General features: G+C 43.3%; 1 protein-coding gene across 1 annotated transcript in view; it reads right to left on the minus strand.

The window, feature by feature from the left end:
• LOC134965103 (carcinoembryonic antigen-related cell adhesion molecule 1-like) overlaps positions 1-15,844 on the minus strand; it is a 168,377-nt gene that overhangs the window by 74,564 nt on the left and 77,969 nt on the right. The gene's annotated exons all lie outside the window — the stretch shown is intronic.

Below are 15,844 nucleotides of genomic sequence, written 5' to 3' on the forward strand. Positions count from 1 at the left end.
AAATTGACACTGAGGGAGTTGGTGGTGGGGTGGTTTGCGTGAGCTTGGTTACAAGAGGAAGGGATTTACTGGTCAGTGGACTGCTTCCGCTGTCACCCAAAGTTTTTGAACTTGTCACTGACTTATTATGAATGCGCTGCAGGCGACGTATAAGGGAGGATGTTCCGAGGTGGTTAACGTCCTTACCCCTACTTATTACAGCTTGACAAAGGCAACACACGGCTTGACACCTGTTGTCCGCATTTCTGATGAAATACCTCCACACTGAAGAGCTGATTTTTTTGGTATTTTCACCAGGCATGTCAACGGCCATATTCCTCCCACGGACAACAGGTGTCTCCCCGGGTGCCTGACTTAAACAAACCACCTCACCATCAGAATCCTCCTGGTCAATTTCCTCCCCAGCGCCAGCAACACCCATTTCCTCCTCACCCTGGTGCACTTCAACACTGACATCTTCAATCTGACTATCAGGAACTGGACTGCGGGTGCTCCTTCCAGCACTTGCAGGGGGCGTGCAAATGGTGGAAGGCGCATGCTCTTCACGTCCAGTGTTGGGAAGGTCAGGCATCGCAACCGACACAATTGGACTCTCCTTGTGGATTTGGGATTTCGAAGAACGCACAGTTCTTTGCGGTGCTTTTGCCAGCTTGAGTCTTTTCAGTTTTCTAGCGAGAGGCTGAGTGCTTCCATCCTCCTGTGAAGCTGAACCACTAGCCATGAACATAGGCCAGGGCCTCAGCCGTTCCTTGCCACTCCTTGTGGTAAATGGCATATTGGCAAGTTTACGCTTCTCCTCCGACAATTTTATTTTAGGTTTTGGAGTCCTTTTTTTACTGATATTTGGTGTTTTGGATTTGACATGCTCTGTACTATGCCATTGGGCATCGGCCTTGGCAGACGACGTTGCTGGCATTTCATCGTCTCGGCCATGACTAGTGGCAGCAGCTTCAGCACGAGGTGGAAGTGGATCTTGATCTTTCCCTAATTTTGGAACCTCAACATTTTTGTTCTCCATATTTTAATAGGCACAACTAAAAGGCACCTCAGGTAAACAATGGAGATGGATGGATACTAGTATACAATTATGGATGGACTGCCGAGTGCCGACACAGAGGTAGCTACAGCCGTGGACTACCGTACTGTGTCTGCTGCTAATATAGACTGGATGATTGATAATGAGATGAAATCAATATATATATGTATGTATATATAATATCACTAGTACTGCAGCCGGACAGGTAGATAATATATTTATTAGGTATTGGTAATGATGACTGATGACGGACCTGCTGGACACTGTCAGCTCAGCAGCACCGCAGACTGCTACAGTAAGCTACTATACTATAGTAGTATGTACAAAGAAGAAAGAAAAAAAAAAAAACACGGGTAGGTGGTATACAATATTATATATATATATATATTATATACAATTATATATATATTAAACTGGTGGTGATTGATTATTAAACTGGTGGTCAGGTCACGTTGCAACTTGCAACTAGTACTCCGAGTCCTAAGCAGACAATCACAAAATATATTATTATACTGGTGGTCAGTGTGGTCACAACAATGGCAGTGTGGCACTGACTCTGGCAGCAAAAGTGTGCACTGTACGTTATATGTACTCCTGAGTCCTGCTCTCAGACTCTAACTGCTCCCCACTGTCAGTGTCTCCCCCACAAGTCAGATAATACACTTACAGTCACACTATCTAATCTATAAATATCACTTCAGCAAGTAGTATAGTAGTATACAGTATAGTAGTACTCCTCCTAATAATGCTCCCCAAAATACTGTGTCTCTCTCTTCTCTAAACGGAGAGGACGCCAGCCACGTCCTCTCCCTATGACTCTATAAATATCACTTCAGCAAGTAGTAGAGTAGTATACAGTATAGTAGTACTCCTCCTAATAATGCTCCCCAAAATACTGTGTCTCTCTCTTCTCTAAACGGAGAGGACGCCAGCCACGTCCTCTCCCTATGACTCTATAAATATCACTTCAGCAAGTAGTAGAGTAGTATACAGTATAGTAGTACTCCTCCTAATAATGCTCCCCAAAATACTGTGTCTGAGTAGTATACAGTATAGTAGTACTCCTCCTAATAATGCTCCCCAAAATACTGTGTCTCTCTCTTCTCTAAACGGAGAGGACGCCAGCCACGTCCTCTCCCTATGACTCTATAAATATCACTTCAGCAAGTAGTAGAGTAGTATACAGTATAGTAGTACTCCTCCTAATAATGCTCCCCAAAATACTGTGTCTCTCTCTTCTCTAAACGGAGAGGACGCCAGCCACGTCCTCTCCCTATGACTCTATAAATATCACTTCAGCAAGTAGTAGAGTAGTATACAGTATAGTAGTACTCCTCCTAATAAAGCTCCCCAAAATACTGTGTCTGAGTAGTATACAGTATAGTAGTACTCCTCCTAATAATGCTCCCCAAAATACTGTGTCTCTCTCTTCTCTAAACGGAGAGGACGCCAGCCACGTCCTCTCCCCCTATGACTCTATAATATCACTTCAGCAAGTAGTATAGTAGTATACAGTATAGTAGTACTCCTCCTAATAATGCTCCCCAAAATACTGTGTCTCTATCTTCTCTAAACGGAGAGGACGCCAGCCACGTCCTCTCCCTATGACTCTATAAATATCACTTCAGCAAGTAGTAGAGTAGTATACAGTATAGTAGTACTCCTCCTAATAATGCTCCCCAAAATAGTATACTGTGTCTCTCTCTTCTCTAAACGGAGAGGACGCCAGCCACGTCCTCTCCCTATGACTCTATAAATATCACTTCAGCAAGTAGTATAGTAGTATACAGTATAGTAGTACTCCTCCTAATAATGCTCCCCAAAATACTGTGTCTCTCTCTTCTCTAAACGGAGAGGACGCCAGCCACGTCCTCTCCCTATGACTCTATAAATATCACTTCAGCAAGTAGTAGAGTAGTATACAGTATAGTAGTACTCCTCCTAATAATGCTCCCCAAAATACTGTGTCTCTCTCTTCTCTAAACGGAGAGGACGCCAGCCACGTCCTCTCCCTATGACTCTATAAATATCACTTCAGCAAGTAGTAGAGTAGTATACAGTATAGTAGTACTCCTCCTAATAATGCTCCCCAAAATACTGTGTCTGAGTAGTTTACAGTATAGTAGTACTCCTCCTAATAATGCTCCCCAAAATACTGTGTCTCTCTCTTCTCTAAACGGAGAGGACGCCAGCCACGTCCTCTCCCTATGACTCTATAAATATCACTTCAGCAAGTAGTAGAGTAGTATACAGTATAGTAGTACTCCTCCTAATAATGCTCCCCAAAATACTGTGTCTGAGTAGTATACAGTATAGTAGTACTCCTCCTAATAATGCTCCCCAAAATACTGTGTCTCTCTCTTCTCTAAACGGAGAGGACGCCAGCCACGTCCTCTCCCTATGACTCTATAAATATCACTTCAGCAAGTAGTAGAGTAGTATACAGTATAGTAGTACTCCTCCTAATAATGCTCCCCAAAATACTGTGTCTGAGTAGTATACAGTATAGTAGTACTCCTCCTAATAATGCTCCCCAAAATACTGTGTCTCTCTCTTCTCTAAACGGAGAGGACGCCAGCCACGTCCTCTCCCTATGACTCTATAAATATCACTTCAGCAAGTAGTATAGTAGTATACAGTATAGTAGTACTCCTCCTAATAATGCTCCCCAAAATACTGTGTCTCTATCTTCTCTAAACGGAGAGGACGCCAGCCACGTCCTCTCCCTATGACTCTATAAATATCACTTCAGCAAGTAGTAGAGTAGTATACAGTATAGTAGTACTCCTCCTAATAATGCTCCCCAAAATAGTATACTGTGTCTCTCTCTTCTCTAAACGGAGAGGACGCCAGCCACGTCCTCTCCCTATGACTCTATAAATATCACTTCAGCAAGTAGTATAGTAGTATACAGTATAGTAGTACTCCTCCTAATAATGCTCCCCAAAATACTGTGTCTCTCTCTTCTCTAAACGGAGAGGACGCCAGCCACGTCCTCTCCCTATGACTCTATAAATATCACTTCAGCAAGTAGTAGAGTAGTATACAGTATAGTAGTACTCCTCCTAATAATGCTCCCCAAAATACTGTGTCTCTCTCTTCTCTAAACGGAGAGGACGCCAGCCACGTCCTCTCCCTATGACTCTATAAATATCACTTCAGCAAGTAGTAGAGTAGTATACAGTATAGTAGTACTCCTCCTAATAATGCTCCCCAAAATACTGTGTCTCTCTCTTCTCTAAACGGAGAGGACGCCAGCCACGTCCTCTCCCTATGACTCTATAAATATCACTTCAGCAAGTAGTAGAGTAGTATACAGTATAGTAGTACTCCTCCTAATAATGCTCCCCAAAATACTGTGTCTCTCTCTTCTCTAAACGGAGAGGACGCCAGCCACGTCCTCTCCCTATGACTCTATAAATATCACTTCAGCAAGTAGTAGAGTAGTATACAGTATAGTAGTACTCCTCCTAATAATGCTCCCCAAAATACTGTGTCTGAGTAGTATACAGTATAGTAGTACTCCTCCTAATAATGCTCCCCAAAATACTGTGTCTCTCTCTTCTCTAAACGGAGAGGACGCCAGCCACGTCCTCTCCCTATGACTCTTTAAATATCACTTCAGCAAGTAGTAGAGTAGTATACAGTATAGTAGTACTCCTCCTAATAATGCTCCCCAAAATACTGTGTCTGAGTAGTATACAGTATAGTAGTACTCCTCCTAATAATGCTCCCCAAAATACTGTGTCTCTCTCTTCTCTAAACGGAGAGGACGCCAGCCACGTCCTCTCCCTATGACTCTATAAATATCACTTCAGCAAGTAGTAGAGTAGTATACAGTATAGTAGTACTCCTCCTAATAATGCGCCCCAAAATACTGTGTCTATCTCTTCTCTAAACGGAGAGGATGCCAGCCACGTCCTCTCCCTATGACTCTATAAATATCACTTCAGCAAGTAGTAGAGTAGTATACAGTATAGTAGTACTCCTCCTAATAATGCTCCCCAAAATACTGTGTCTGAGTAGTATACAGTATAGTAGTACTCCTCCTAATAATGCTCCCCAAAATACTGTGTCTCTCTCTTCTCTAAACGGAGAGGACGCCAGCCACGTCCTCTCCCTATGACTCTATAAATATCACTTCAGCAAGTAGTAGAGTAGTATACAGTATAGTAGTACTCCTCCTAATAATGCTCCCCAAAATACTGTGTCTCTCTCTTCTCTAAACGGAGAGGACCCCAGCCACGTCCTCTCCCTATGACTCTATAAATATCACTTCAGCAAGTAGTAGAGTAGTATACAGTATAGTAGTACTCCTCCTAATAATGCTCCCCAAAATACTGTGTCTGAGTAGTATACAGTATAGTAGTACTCCTCCTAATAATGCTCCCCAAAATACTGTGTCTCTCTCTTCTCTAAACGGAGAGGACGCCAGCCACGTCCTCTCCCCCTATGACTCTATAATATCACTTCAGCAAGTAGTATAGTAGTATACAGTATAGTAGTACTCATCCTAATAATGCTCCCCAAAATACTGTGTCTCTCTCTTCTCTAAACGGAGAGGACGCCAGCCACGTCCTCTCCCTATGACTCTATAAATATCACTTCAGCAAGTAGTAGAGTAGTATACAGTATAGTAGTACTCCTCCTAATAATGCTCCCCAAAATAGTATACTGTGTCTCTCTCTTCTCTAAACGGAGAGGACGCCAGCCACGTCCTCTCCCTATGACTCTATAAATATCACTTCAGCAAGTAGTATAGTAGTATACAGTATAGTAGTACTCCTCCTAATAATGCTCCCCAAAATACTGTGTCTCTCTCTTCTCTAAACGGAGAGGACGCCAGCCACGTCCTCTCCCTATGACTCTATAAATATCACTTCAGCAAGTAGTAGAGCAGTATACAGTATAGTAGTACTCCTCCTAATAATGCTCCCCAAAATACTGTGTCTCTCTCTTCTCTAAACGGAGAGGACGCCAGCCACTTCCTCTCCCTATGACTCTATAAATATCACTTCAGCAAGTAGTAGAGTAGTATACAGTATAGTAGTACTCCTCCTAATAATGCTCCCCAAAATACTGTGTCTCTCTCTTCTCTAAACGGAGAGGACGCCAGCCACGTCCTCTCCCTATGACTCTATAAATATCACTTCAGCAAGTAGTAGAGTAGTATACAGTATAGTAGTACTCCTCCTAATAATGCTCCCCAAAATACTGTGTCTCTCTCTTCTCTAAACGGAGAGGACGCCAGCCACGTCCTCTCCCTATGACTCTATAAATATCACTTCAGCAAGTAGTAGAGTAGTATACAGTATAGTAGTACTCCTCCTAATAATGCTCCCCAAAATACTGTGTCTCTCTCTTCTCTAAACGGAGAGGACGCCAGCCACGTCCTCTCCCTATGACTCTATAAATATCACTTCAGTAAGTAGTAGAGTAGTATACAGTATAGTAGTACTCCTCCTAATAATGCTCCCCAAAATACTGTGTCTGAGTAGTATACAGTATAGTAGTACTCCTCCTAATAATGCTCCCCAAAATACTGTGTCTCTCTCTTCTCTAAACGGAGAGGACGCCAGCCACGTCCTCTCCCTATGACTCTATAAATATCACTTCAGCAAGTAGTAGAGTAGTATACAGTATAGTAGTACTCCTCCTAATAATGCTCCCCAAAATACTGTGTCTCTCTCTTCTCTAAACGGAGAGGACGCCAGCCACGTCCTCTCCCTATGACTCTATAAATATCACTTCAGCAAGTAGTAGAGTAGTATACAGTATAGTAGTACTCCTCCTAATAATGCTCCCCAAAATACTGTGTCTGAGTAGTATACAGTATAGTAGTACTCCTCCTAATAATGCTCCCCAAAATACTGTGTCTCTCTCTTCTCTAAACGGAGAGGACGCCAGCCACGTCCTCTCCCCCTATGACTCTATAATATCACTTCAGCAAGTAGTATAGTAGTATACAGTATAGTAGTACTCCTCCTAATAATGCTCCCCAAAATACTGTGTCTCTCTCTTCTCTAAACGGAGAGGACGCCAGCCACGTCCTCTCCCTATGACTCTATAAATATCACTTCAGCAAGTAGTAGAGTAGTATACAGTATAGTAGTACTCCTCCTAATAATGCTCCCCAAAATAGTATACTGTGTCTCTCTATTCTCTAAACGGAGAGGACGCCAGCCACGTCCTCTCCCTATGACTCTATAAATATCACTTCAGCAAGTAGTATAGTAGTATACAGTATAGTAGTAGTACTCCTAATAATGCTCCCCAAAATACTGTGTCTCTCTCTTCTCTAAACGGAGAGGACGCCAGCCACGTCCTCTCCCTATGACTCTATAAATATCACTTCAGCAAGTAGTAGAGTAGTATACAGTATAGTAGTACTCCTCCTAATAATGCTCCCCAAAATACTGTGTCTCTCTCTTCTCTAAACGGAGAGGACGCCAGCCACGTCCTCTCCCTATGACTCTATAAATATCACTTCAGCAAGTAGTAGAGTAGTATACAGTATAGTAGTACTCCTCCTAATAATGCTCCCCAAAATACTGTGTCTGAGTAGTATACAGTATAGTAGTACTCCTCCTAATAATGCTCCCCAAAATACTGTGTCTCTCTCTTCTCTAAACGGAGAGGACGCCAGCCACGTCCTCTCCCTATGACTCTATAAATATCACTTCAGCAAGTAGTAGAGTAGTATACAGTATAGTAGTACTCCTCCTAATAATGCTCCCCAAAATACTGTGTCTCTCTCTTCTCTAAACAGAGAGGACGCCAGCCACGTCCTCTCCCTATGACTCTATAAATATCACTTCAGCAAGTAGTAGAGTAGTATACAGTATAGTAGTACTCCTCCTAATAATGCTCCCCAAAATACTGTGTCTGAGTAGTATACAGTATAGTAGTACTCCTCCTAATAATGCTCCCCAAAATACTGTGTCTCTCTCTTCTCTAAACGGAGAGGACGCCAGCCACGTCCTCTCCCTATGACTCTATAAATATCACTTCAGCAAGTAGTATAGTAGTATACAGTATAGTAGTACTCCTCCTAATAATGCTCCCCAAAATACTGTGTCTCTCTCTTCTCTAAACGGAGAGGACGCCAGCCACGTCCTCTCCCTATGACTCTATAAATATCACTTCAGCAAGTAGTAGAGTAGTATACAGTATAGTAGTACTCCTCCTAATAATGCTCCCCAAAATACTGTGTCTCTCTCTTCTCTAAACGGAGAGGACGCCAGCCACTTCCTCTCCCTATGACTCTATAAATATCACTTCAGCAAGTAGTAGAGTAGTATACAGTATAGTAGTACTCCTCCTAATAATTCTCCCCAAAATACTGTGTCTCTCTCTTCTCTAAACGGAGAGGACGCCAGCCACGTCCTCTCCCTATGACTCTATAAATATCACTTCAGCAAGTAGTAGAGTAGTATACAGTATAGTAGTACTCCTCCTAATAATGCTCCCCAAAATACTGTGTCTCTCTCTTCTCTAAACGGAGAGGACGCCAGCCACGTCCTCTCCCTATGACTCTATAAATATCACTTCAGCAAGTAGTAGAGTAGTATACAGTATAGTAGTACTCCTCCTAATAATGCTCCCCAAAATACTGTGTCTCTCTCTTCTCTAAACGGAGAGGACGCCAGCCACGTCCTCTCCCTATGACTCTATAAATATCACTTCAGCAAGTAGTAGAGTAGTATACAGTATAGTAGTACTCCTCCTAATAATGCTCCCCAAAATACTGTGTCTGAGTAGTATACAGTATAGTAGTACTCCTCCTAATAATGCTCCCCAAAATACTGTGTCTCTCTCTTCTCTAAACGGAGAGGACGCCAGCCACGTCCTCTCCCTATGACTCTATAAATATCACTTCAGCAAGTAGTAGAGTAGTATACAGTATAGTAGTACTCCTCCTAATAATGCTCCCCAAAATACTGTGTCTCTCTCTTCTCTAAACGGAGAGGACGCCAGCCACGTCCTCTCCCTATGACTCTATAAATATCACTTCAGCAAGTAGTAGAGTAGTATACAGTATAGTAGTACTCCTCCTAATAATGCTCCCCAAAATACTGTGTCTGAGTAGTATACAGTATAGTAGTACTCCTCCTAATAATGCTCCCCAAAATACTGTGTCTCTCTCTTCTCTAAACGGAGAGGACGCCAGCCACGTCCTCTCCCCCTATGACTCTATAATATCACTTCAGCAAGTAGTATAGTAGTATACAGTATAGTAGTACTCCTCCTAATAATGCTCCCCAAAATACTGTGTCTCTCTCTTCTCTAAACGGAGAGGACGCCAGCCACGTCCTCTCCCTATGACTCTATAAATATCACTTCAGCAAGTAGTAGAGTAGTATACAGTATAGTAGTACTCCTCCTAATAATGCTCCCCAAAATAGTATACTGTGTCTCTCTCTTCTCTAAACGGAGAGGACGCCAGCCACGTCCTCTCCCTATGACTCTATAAATATCACTTCAGCAAGTAGTATAGTAGTATACAGTATAGTAGTACTCCTCCTAATAATGCTCCCCAAAATACTGTGTCTCTCTCTTCTCTAAACGGAGAGGACGCCAGCCACGTCCTCTCCCTATGACTCTATAAATATCACTTCAGCAAGTAGTAGAGTAGTATACAGTATAGTAGTACTCCTCCTAATAATGCTCCCCAAAATACTGTGTCTCTCTCTTCTCTAAACGGAGAGGACGCCAGCCACGTCCTCTCCCTATGACTCTATAAATATCACTTCAGCAAGTAGTAGAGTAGTATACAGTATAGTAGTACTCCTCCTAATAATGCTCCCCAAAATACTGTGTCTGAGTAGTATACAGTTTAGTAGTACTCCTCCTAATAATGCTCCCCAAAATACTGTGTCTCTCTCTTCTCTAAACGGAGAGGACGCCAGCCAAGTCCTCTCCCTATGACTCTATAAATATCACTTCAGCAAGTAGTAGAGTAGTATACAGTATAGTAGTACTCCTCCTAATAATGCTCCCCAAAATACTGTGTCTCTCTCTTCTCTAAACGGAGAGGACGCCAGCCACGTCCTCTCCCTATGACTCTATAAATATCACTTCAGCAAGTAGTAGAGTAGTATACAGTATAGTAGTACTCCTCCTAATAATGCTCCCCAAAATACTGTGTCTGAGTAGTATACAGTATAGTAGTACTCCTCCTAATAATGCTCCCCAAAATACTGTGTCTCTCTCTTCTCTAAACGGAGAGGACGCCAGCCACGTCCTCTCCCCCTATGACTCTATAATATCACTTCAGCAAGTAGTATAGTTGTATACAGTATAGTAGTACTCCTCCTAATAATGCTCCCCAAAATACTGTGTCTCTCTCTTCTCTAAACGGAGAGGACGCCAGCCACGTCCTCTCCCTATGACTCTATAAATATCACTTCAGCAAGTAGTAGAGTAGTATACAGTATAGTAGTACTCCTCCTAATAATGCTCCTCAAAATAGTATACTGTGTCTCTCTCTTCTCTAAACGGAGAGGACGCCAGCCACGTCCTCTCCCTATGACTCTATAAATATCACTTCAGCAAGTAGTATAGTAGTATACAGTATAGTAGTACTCCTCCTAATAATGCTCCCCAAAATACTGTGTCTCTCTCTTCTCTAAACGGAGAGGACGCCAGCCACGTCCTCTCCCTATGACTCTATAAATATCACTTCAGCAAGTAGTAGAGTAGTATACAGTATAGTAGTACAGCTCCTAATAATGCTCCCCAAAATACTGTGTCTCTCTATTCTCTAAACGGAGAGGACGCCAGCCACGTCCTCTCCCTATGACTCTATAAATATCACTTCAGCAAGTAGTAGAGTAGTATACAGTATAGTAGTACTCCTCCTAATAATGCTCCCCAAAATACTGTGTCTCTCTCTTCTCTAAACGGAGAGGACGCCAGCCACGTCCTCTCCCTATGACTCTATAAATATCACTTCAGCAAGTAGTAGAGTAGTATACAGTATAGTAGTACTCCTCCTAATAATGCTCCCCAAAATACTGTGTCTCTCTCTTCTCTAAACGGAGAGGACGCCAGCCACGTCCTCTCCCTATGACTCTATAAATATCACTTCAGCAAGTAGTATAGTAGTATACAGTATAGTAGTACTCCTCCTAATAATGCTCCCCAAAATACTGTGTCTCTCTCTTCTCTAAACGGAGAGGACGCCAGCCACGTCCTCTCCCTATGACTCTATAAATATCACTTCAGCAAGTAGTAGAGTAGTATACAGTATAGTAGTACTCCTCCTAATAATGCTCCCCAAAATAGTATACTGTGTCTCTCTCTTCTCTAAACGGAGAGGACGCCAGCCACGTCCTCTCCCTATGACTCTATAAATATCACTTCAGCAAGTAGTATAGTAGTATACAGTATAGTAGTACTCCTCCTAATAATGCTCCCCAAAATACTGTGTCTATCTCTTCTCTAAACGGAGAGGACGCCAGCCACGTCCTCTCCCTATGACTCTATAAATATCACTTCAGCAAGTAGTAGAGTAGTATACAGTATAGTAGTACTCCTCCTAATAATGCTCCCCAAAATACTGTGTCTCTCTCTTCTCTAAACGGAGAGGACGCCAGCCACGTCCTCTCCCTATGACTCTATAAATATCACTTCAGCAAGTAGTATAGTAGTATACAGTATAGTAGTACTCCTCCTAATAATGCTCCCCAAAATACTGTGTCTGAGTAGTATACAGTATAGTAGTACTCCTCCTAATAATGCTCCCCAAAATACTGTGCCTCTCTCTTCTCTAAACGGAGAGGACGCCAGCCAAGTCCTCTCCCTATGACTCTATAAATATCACTTCAGCAAGTAGTAGAGTAGTATACAGTATAGTAGTACTCCTCCTAATAATGCTCCCCAAAATACTGTGTCTGAGTAGTATACAGTATAGTAGTACTCCTCCTAATAATGCTCCCCAAAATACTGTGTCTCTCTCTTCTCTAAACGGAGAGGACGCCAGCCACGTCCTCTCCCTATGACTCTATAAATATCACTTCAGCAAGTAGTATAGTAGTATACAGTATAGTAGTACTCCTCCTAATAATGCTCCCCAAAATAGTATACTGTGTCTCTCTCTTCTCTAAACGGAGAGGACGCCAGCCACGTCCTCTCCCTATGACTCTATAAATATCACTTCAGCAAGTAGTATAGTAGTATACAGTATAGTAGTACTCCTCCTAATAATGCTCCCCAAAATACTGTGTCTCTCTCTTCTCTAAACGGAGAGGACGCCAGCCACGTCCTCTCCCTATGACTCTCAATGCACGTGTGAAAATGGCGGCGACGCGCGGCTCCTTATATAGAATCCGAGTCTCGCGAGAATCCGACAGCGGGATGATGACGTTCGGGCGTGCTCGGGTTAACCGAGCAAGGCGGGAGGATCCGAGCCTGCTCGGACCCGTGGAAAAAAGCTGAAGTTCGGGCGGGTTCTGATTCAGAGGAACCGAACCCGCTCATCCCTAATATACAGTTGTGCTCATAAGTTTGCATACCCTAGCATAATTTGTGATTTTCTGGCCATTTGTCAGAGAATATGAATGATAACTCACAAACTTTTCTTTCACTCATGGTTAGTGGTTGGGTGAAGCCATTTATTGTCAAACAACTGTGTTTACTCTTTTTAAATCATAAAGACAACAGAAACTACCCAAATGACCCTGATCAAAAGTTTACATACCCTGGAGATTTTGGCCTGATACCATGCACACAAGTTGACACAAATGGGTTTGAATGGCTACTAAAGGTAACCATCCTCATCTGTGATCTGTTTGCTTGTAATCAGTGTGTGTGTATAAAAGGTCAGTGAGTTTCTGGACTCCTGAAAGATCCTTGCATCTTTCATCCAGTGCTGCACTGACGTGTCTGGATTCTGAGTCATGGGGAAAGCAAAAGAATTGTCAAAGGATCTGCGGGAAAAGGTAATTGAACTGTATAAAACAGGAAAGGGATATGAAAAGATATCCAAGCAATTGAGAATGCCAATAAGCAGTGTTCAAACTCTAATTAAGAAGTGGAAAATGAGGGATTCTGTGGACCAACAAACATTTCTGCCACAACTGCCAGGAAAATTGTTCAGGATGCAAAGAAAAATCCACAAATAACTTCAGCTGAAATACAGGACTCTCTGAAAAAAAGTGGTGTGGTTGTTTCAAGATGCATTTGAAGAAAAAATGGGCTGAATAGTCGAGTCGCCAGAAGAAAGCCATTACTACGCAAATGCCACAAAGCATCCCGCTTACAATACTCCAAACAGCACAGAGACAAGCCTCAAAACTTCTGGAACAAAGTCATTTGGAGTGATGAGACCAAAATTGAACTTTTTGGCCACAACTAGTGATGTGCACCGGAAATTTTTCGGGTTTTGTGGTTTGGTTTTGGATTCGGTTTCGAGGCCGTGTTTTGGATTCGGATGCGTTTTGGCAAAACCTCCCTGAAATTTTTTTGTCGGATTCAGGTGTGTTTTGGATTCGGGTGTTTTTTTACAAAAAAAACTCAAAAACCGCTTAAATCATAGAATTTGGGGGTCATTTTGATCCCATAGTATTATTAACCTCAATCACCATAATTTCCACTCATTTTCAGTCTATTCTGAACACCTCACACCTCACAATATTATTTTTAGTCCTAAAATTTGCACCGAGGTCGCTGGATGACTAAGCTAAGCGACCCAAGTGGCCGACACAAACACCTGTCCCATCTAGGAGTGGCACTGCAGTGTCAGACAGGATGGCACTTCAAAAAAATAGTCCCCAAACAGCACATGATGCAAAGAAAAAAAGAGGCGCAATGAGGTAGCTGTGTGACTAAGCTAAGCGACCCAAGTGGCCGACACAAACACCTGGCCCATCTAGGAGTGGCACTGCAGTGTCAGACAGGATGTCAGATTTAAAAAATAGTCCCCAAACAGCACATGATGCAAAGAAAAAAAGAGTTGCACCAAGGCCACTGGATGGCTAAGCTAAGCGACACAAGTGGGCGACACAAACACTTGGCCCATCTAGGAGTGGCACTGCAGTGTCAGGCAGGATGGCACTTCAAAAAAAATAGTCCCCAAACAGCACATGATGCAAAGAAAAAGAGAGGCGCAATGAGGTAGCTGTGTGACTAAGTTAAGCGACCCAAGTGGCCGACACAAACACCTGGCCCATCTAGGAGTGGCACTACAGTGTCAGACAGGATGGCAGATTTAAAAAATAGTCCCCAAACAGCACATGATGCAAAGAAAAAAAGAGGTGCATCAAGGTCGCAGGATGGCTAAGCTAAGCGACACAAGTGGCCGACACAAACACCTGGCCCATCTAGGAGTGGCACTGCAGTGTCAGACAGGATGGCACTTCAAAAAAATAGTCCCCAAACAGCACATGATGCAAAGAAAAAAAGAGGCGCAATGAGGTAGCTGTGTGACTAAGTTAAGCAACCCAAGTGGCCGACACAAACACCTGGCCCATCTAGGAGTCCCCAAACAGCACATGATGCAAAGAAAAATGAAAGAAAAAAGAGGTGCAATATGGAATTGTCCTTAGGCCCTCCCACCCACCCTTATGTTGTATAAACAGGACATGCACACTTTAACGAACCCATCATTTCAGCGACAGGGTCTGCCACACGACTGCTTCGTTTTTGGTGGGGGCCCAAACCAACCAGTCATTTCAGTCACAATCAATCTCTCCTTGCACAAACTGGCTCTACAGAGGCAAGTTGTCCACCTCCTCCCCATCGTCCGATTCCTCACCCCTTTCACTGTGTACATCCCCCTCCTCACAGATTATTAATTCGTCCCCACTGGAATCCACCATCTCAGGTCCCTGTGTACTTGCTGGAGGCAATTGCTGGTGAATGTCTCCACGGAGGAATTGATTATAATTCATTTTGATGAACATCATCTTCTCCACATTTTCTGGAAGTAACCTTGTACGCTGATTGCTGACAAGGTGAGTGGCTGCACTAAACACTCTTTCGGAGTACACACTGGAGGGGGGGCAATTTAGGTAAAATAAAGCCAGTTTGTGCAAGGGCCTCCAAATTGCCTCTTTTTCCTGCCAGTATACGTACGGACTGTCTGATGTGTCTATTTGGATGCGGTCACTCATATAATCCTCCACCATTCTTTCAATGGTGACAGAACCATATGCAGTGACAGTAGACGACATGTCAGTAATCGTTGGCAGGTCCTTCAGTCCGTACCAGATGTCAGCACTCACTCCAGACTGCCCTGCATCACCGCCAGCGGGTGGGCTCGGAATTCTTAGCCTTTTCCTCGCAGCCCCAGTTGCGGTGGAATGTGAAGGAGGAGCTGTTGACGGGTCACGTTCCGCTTGACTTGACAATTTTCTCACCAGCAGGTCTTTGAACCTCTGCAGACTTGTGTCTGCCGGAAAGAGAGATACAACGTAGGTTTTAAATCTAGGATCGAGCACGGTGGCCAAAATGTAGTGCACGGATTTCAACAGATTGACCACCCGTGAATCCTGGTTAAACGAATTAAGGGCTCCATCCACAAGTCCCACATGCCTAGCGGAATCGCTCTGTTTTAGCTCCTTCTTCAATGTCTCCAGCTTCTTCTGCAAAAGCCTGATGAGGGGAATGACCTGACTCAGGCTGGCAGTGTCTGAACTGACTTCACGTGTGGCAAGTTCAAAGGGTTGCAGAACCTTGCACAACGTTGAAATCATTCTCCACTGCGCTTGAGTCAGGTGCATTCCCCGTCCTTTGCCTACATCGTAGGCAGATGTATAGGCTTGAATGGCCTTTTGCTGCTCCTCCAACCTCTGAAGCATATAGAGG

Source organism: Pseudophryne corroboree, chromosome 10 (assembly GCF_028390025.1).
Source record: "Pseudophryne corroboree isolate aPseCor3 chromosome 10, aPseCor3.hap2, whole genome shotgun sequence".
Taxonomy (NCBI): Eukaryota; Metazoa; Chordata; class Amphibia; order Anura; family Myobatrachidae; genus Pseudophryne; species Pseudophryne corroboree.